The sequence below is a fragment of the Silurus aristotelis genome, assembly GCF_946808225.1.
Source record: "Silurus aristotelis genome assembly, chromosome: 15".
In the NCBI taxonomy this organism is placed as follows: Eukaryota; Metazoa; Chordata; class Actinopteri; order Siluriformes; family Siluridae; genus Silurus; species Silurus aristotelis.
Window position 1 is genome coordinate 24,235,640 of NC_139588.1, and position 6,000 is coordinate 24,241,639.

Consider the following 6,000-nt stretch of genomic DNA (forward strand, 5'->3'; position numbering starts at 1 on the left):
AAGTGTAATGAAGTGCTATTAACTCAGCAGATCTAACATTCCCAAACAGGAATAATGTTACTCCACTTTGGGCAGGACATGCAGTACGGTATGGTTCTTTCACACATCATTGGATATGGGGTCTTATCGTAAATATAAGACAATTAGGGTAAAAGCTCATCTGTCTTATTTAAGATGGAGACACAAGAAAGGTTTACAGGAGATGTTGCGTTTGTCTTTTAAAAATGTTATATTGAGGGGTTGAACTAGTGTTCATGTAATATCATAGTTGTTGCCTTCGTCAATGATGGATAAGTACTGACATTCCTTCGCATTATGTACTTACATAATATCTATTTTTTGACTAAGTATTCTTCTTTCATGTTTTCTCCATTTGTGTGAAGGTTTCCTTAAGTTGGTACATAGGGTTCTGGTTAATAATAGAGGAAACATGAAAAGATATTCAGAAGCTGTCACACAAACAGAGCCATGCCACTCCACTCAGTCCTCTAGGTGAAAATTCTTGAACTTCTTGAACTCTTTGTCAGTTAGTCAGGACTGGTGTAATATCAGGTGTGCAGCCTGTTGTTTATAACAAGAGACTACAAATGTGAGGTCAAGTATCATTACAAAAGAATGGGTAGAGGAAGCACATGTTTGCATCCAAATTCAAATCAAATATAAATTGCATTCGTCACATACACATTGATACAGACTACAACATGTAGCTGAATGCTTGTCCAACATGTAAACATGAAAAATATAAATAGAATATGAGGATAAAAATAAAGTAAACAAATAAAATATCAAGTATAAGTATATTAAAAGTATAGTATAATAAAAAGTAGGAAAATATGGTTAAGGATAATATACCTTACCTCACACGTTCACTTTAAAGACAATCACATCAACCACCTTATGTGTTTACTGTTTACTGTATCATAAGCATATCCTGTATCCATAAACATACCTGTATCATAAGCATACCCTGTATATACAAATCTCCTATTTTTTTCATATATATATATATATATATATATATATATATATATATATATATATATGTAACAGTGGTGGGCCGTCAGGGCCAGCAAGGCCTTCTGCTGACCTAAACACTATCAGAAGCACTGACCTACATTTACAACCTAAACTCTAATATTTGTTCCATGAAATTGTATTAATTTATTCTCAACAGTTTATTTTCTTAATTTCCTTGGGTTTCTCTCGGCTGCACTGCTTCCAGTACGTCTATGTGGATGTAAGATTTTTTGTCCAATCAGATTTCAGCTTCTATGTGCTGCCATGTCAATCTAATCTGCCCAGGGCCTTTAGAATCAGTAGTGCTGGCCTTTGTACCTTAGACTATATCAGCAATGGATCTGTTCCTTTAACTAGTCAGGTTTCAAATTCGCCTCACAGGGCAGCTCGCTGGCCCAGAATAAAGTCAGCATCTGTCGTCTGATTGGTTGGTCAGAGGGAAACTTTTGCAGCCCAGTTCGACTAGCAAAACATGTCTGTAGCTCTGCACACATTAATACATCAAAGTAAGACTTTTTTTATGCCCACCATGACTGACGGAGGAAGATAAATTTAATTGGTCTTAGACACTGATATACACACAAACTAGACACTTCTGCCAGACACTCCACTAGACAATCCGAGCCTGCCATTTGTCAATTGCTGATGAGATTTTTTTTCATCATTTGTTGGGTGATGCGATAGAGAAAATTGGAAAAGTATGTTTCGGTGGGATCAACTGGCCTATGTCACTAAACTGTGTACTTTTCTTGGTTTCACTAGCTATTATCAATATTTAGATAAGAGTTTGCTGAGTTGGCTGCTCCTTTATATCAAGTCAAGTTAGTTTATTTTTATAGCACTTTTCACAACAGACATTGTCTCAAAGCAGCTTTACAGAAATCAACAGTGAAGGTGAATGGTGTGTGTTTATCCCTGATGAGCAGCCGTGGTGACTGTGGCAAGGAAAAACTCCCATAAATGTTATGAGGAAGAAACCTTGAGAGGAACCGGACTCAAAAGGGGAACCTCATCCTCATTTGGGTGACATCAAGAGTTTGATCATAAATCAATACAGAACACTGAAAAGTGAGAACTAACATGAGCACTGGAGTGTGTGATTATAAGTGATGTTCTTTCTACAGTCATTTGTGGTTATAAAACTAGGAGCTACTGAGCAACTCATAAAATAGCTCAACATTTGCGATCATCAGATCCAACACCAACTCCTCCATGCCAGAGCCTTTAGACACTCAAGGAGGTTCAGTGTCCAAACTCCACACATGCAGTGGGATCCAATTGGCCCTGGTACGTCTCTAGATGGTTCGGGATGTTTGTGGGCATCTACTTCTTTAAAGGGTCTATAATCTTCACGAGGTGGGACGTGACTGGAGCTGGAGCAACCTCAGGATGCCTCGGGATGGGGGGAGAAAGAGAAGCAGTGGAGAGAAATTAGCGTAGCTGCTGTTCATGATATTAACAGCACAAGTTGATAATGTGCATGTGATCAGATGTTCTGGAGCACAAGGTTATGATGTGATGTGTGTTATGTGTAGAACTCGCTAAAAAGATACGTCTTTTATCTGCACTTAAACTGGGAGAGTGTGTCTGAACCCCGAACACTGTCAGGAAGACTATTCCAGAGTTTAGGAGATAAATATGAGAATGCCTTTAGTGGACTTTAGTATTCTAGGAACTACTAGAAGTCCAGAGTTTTGAGATCTCAGGGAACGTGGCGGATTGTAGCATGTTAAAAGACTGGAGACACAAGGGAGATAAACCATTTAGTGTTTTGTAGGTAAGAAGCAGTAGTTTGGAGTGGATTTGAAACTTAGCAGGAAGCCAGTGTAGGGATGAGAAGATAGGGGTTATATGGTGATTATTTTCTCGACCTTGTGAGAACTCTGACTGCTGCATTCTGGACAAACTGTAGCTTGTTTATTAATGATGCAGGACATCCACCTAGTAATGCATTACAATAGTCCTGTTTGGAGGTCATGAACGCATGGACGAGCTTCTCTGCATCAGATATAGACAACATGTTTCTTAGTTTAGAAATATTTCTAAGGTGAAAAAAGTCTATTTTGTAACATGGTTGATATGATTTTTAAAAGACAAGTTGCTGTCTAAAATAACTCTAGTTACAGAACATACGTCTAAATGCAGGTTGAAATGCTGGAGCTTCTGTTTACTGTTTTTTGGGCCGATGAACAAAATCTCTGTCTTATAAAAATTTAATAATTCTGTTTAAGTAATGGGTCATCCAGTCTTTTAATTCTTTAACACACTCAGTTGTCCGAGCCAATTGAGCTGTATCGCCTGGTTTTGTTGAGATATATAGCTGGGTATCATCCACGTAACAGTGGAAGCTAATCCCATGCCTTCTAATAATATTTCCTAAGGGAAGCAGGTATATTGTAAAAAGCAGGGGTCCTAGAACTGAACCTTGTGGCAACCCATATTTAACTTGCATTAACCAGGATAGCTCTCCATTTAAGTCTACAAAATGGTAACGATCAGACAGGTAGAATTTAAACCAGCTTAATGCCTGCCGATGTAATTTTGTAAGCAATCTAGGAGAAGATCATGATCTATAGTGTCGAATGCAGCACTAAGATCTAGTAAAACTAACAGCGAGATGAAGCCTTGGTCTGAAGCTAAAAACAGGTCATTAGTGATTTTGACTAGAGCAGTTTCTGTGCTATGATGGAGCCTAAAACCTGACTGAAACTCTTCAAAGATATTGTTCTCTTGTAAGTGGGAACAGAACTGGGCAGACACAATCTTTTCTAAAATCTTAGACATAAATGGGAGATTTGAAATGGGTCTGTAATTTAATAGTGTGTTCGGATCCAAATTAGGTTTCTTAATGAGAGGCTTAATAACTGCCAACTTGGGGGTTTAGGGACGTGACCTAAAGATAGTGAGGAGTTAATAATATTCCAGAGCGAGAGATAATAGGGGTTTCCTATGTATCTCCGAAAGTACAACTTTAAGAACGAGCACTTCAAATTATTTAAAGCTGAATCCTAATCTCTGACTAACATTAGGAAGGGCACAATAAATGGTAGCTACACCTCCCCCACGACCAGTCTGATGGGGCTCATGCTTATAAACATATCCTGACGGTGTAGACTTGTTTAGACCCATATACTCGTTTGGTTTAATCCAGGTCTCAGTGAGACAGAGTGCTGAGAGATTATTCTCTGTGATCATTTCATCTCCAATGAGTGCGTTCGGTGCAAGTGATCTAATATTTAAAAGACCAAACTTTAAAACTTTGTTGTGTTTGTTTATCTACCATTGTTCAGTTTTAACTGCAATAAGATTATTTCTTGATCTTGTGTATTTATTTCTTGGTTTTACTACACAAGTAATAGACACAGTTTCTATAAATTGGGCTGTGTGTGAACTTGTAACTATTTGGTTTGTTGTATAAATGTTGTCATAGTGATAAATTGCATGATGTCTTACCAGTCAGATGGTGTGAAGTATCCTAGAGATGTTGTCTGACAGCACTGCTGCTCCAACTCTGCTGGGGTGCAGGCCATCAGGGCAGAAGAACCTAGGACGCTCCCAGAAACAATTCCAATTATCAACAAAGAGAAGTTTGTGCTCTTGACACCATGACTGTAACCATTCATTTAGTGCAAAAAGTCTACTAAACCTCTCAATCCCTCGCTGGTAAGTGGGAAGAGGTCCTGACACTATGATCCTCATTGTGGGTGATGTGCTGCGTACCGTCTCCACCAGGATCATGAAATCCCTCTTTAAGATCTCCATTTGCCTCAGCCTGGTGTTGTTCGTTCCGGCATTAAGAACAACAGCTCAGAAGTTCAAGTTCAGAATTGCAGGAATCGGTTTTCGGTCGAGATCTCGAAGGCCGGTGAGGTGGCAGGGGAGACGTCCTCAACCGGGGCTTAACTCGAGTCTTCCATGGCTGCAGCATCCAGGGTGCAGGAGTGAACGATACCTGGGCGGGCTGCGTTGTAGGTGCGCTGGGCCTGGGCAGGGAGACACGTGGAGTTGAGGTGCTGAGAGCATTAGGTTCAACCCGAAAATTTACTTGGGACGAGTGAGCGTCCGCCCAAGATGTTCCCAACGCCGCTTTTCGCTCTTGCAGCTGGGCATGCTTTGCATGTAGGTCACGAATCTGTTTCTCCAAAGCCTCCAGCTCCAACTTCACCGTTTGCAACATGAACGAGTCCTCACCTGAGACATAGACATAGAGTTAAGATAAAGTGGGAGAGTTATTATAAAGTGAGAGGCAATGAATGTAGTCAACACTAGTGGCAGTTGATTTAACGAGCTACAGGCACAAGTCAGGAAGACAAAAAAACAATTCAGAATTATTTAAGGAGGAAAAAAGGATAGAAAAATAGTCAAGTTTAGGTTGAAATACAAACACGGAACTCAAACAAGTCAAACACAGGACGCTTTGTCACAGGAAGTCAATGGCAGGCTGATAAGGGAGTTTGCTAATGGACTATATAAGACTAAGAAACTCACAATCGTTGCCTGTTGTCAAGTTTAAAAGGAAGAATGCTCTCAAATCAACTGCAAGATTGCAAATAGGACTTGCAGTTGATTTTAACATGTTGGCCAGAAAGCCGTCTAGTTCTGCCATTGAAAATGTCTGAGAGTTTTTATGGTCTTAATGACGGTAGGTTTCAGCTTGCCAAATCACCTACATTCTGCCCAAAGCTGCAACTTTGAGTTTTAGCTTAACTAACAGCATTAAACATTTTTGTAACAACAGTCAATGTTTGTTGGTTGTTTCATGTTGACAGTGGGTGGAAGATAAACTCTCACATGCACCGTCACATTAACATCCTAACAGTCATTGTGTCAATATCATGATGTTTTAAATCTCCATCTTGAATTATTTACAAATTTAATCCTTTAAACTGGATTTATAAAATTCTGACATTTCAAACAAGGCCTATTAAAGAATTATCCTCCTTAGTAAATCGCTCTTTCTTTAAACAACGGTGTGTTTCCATT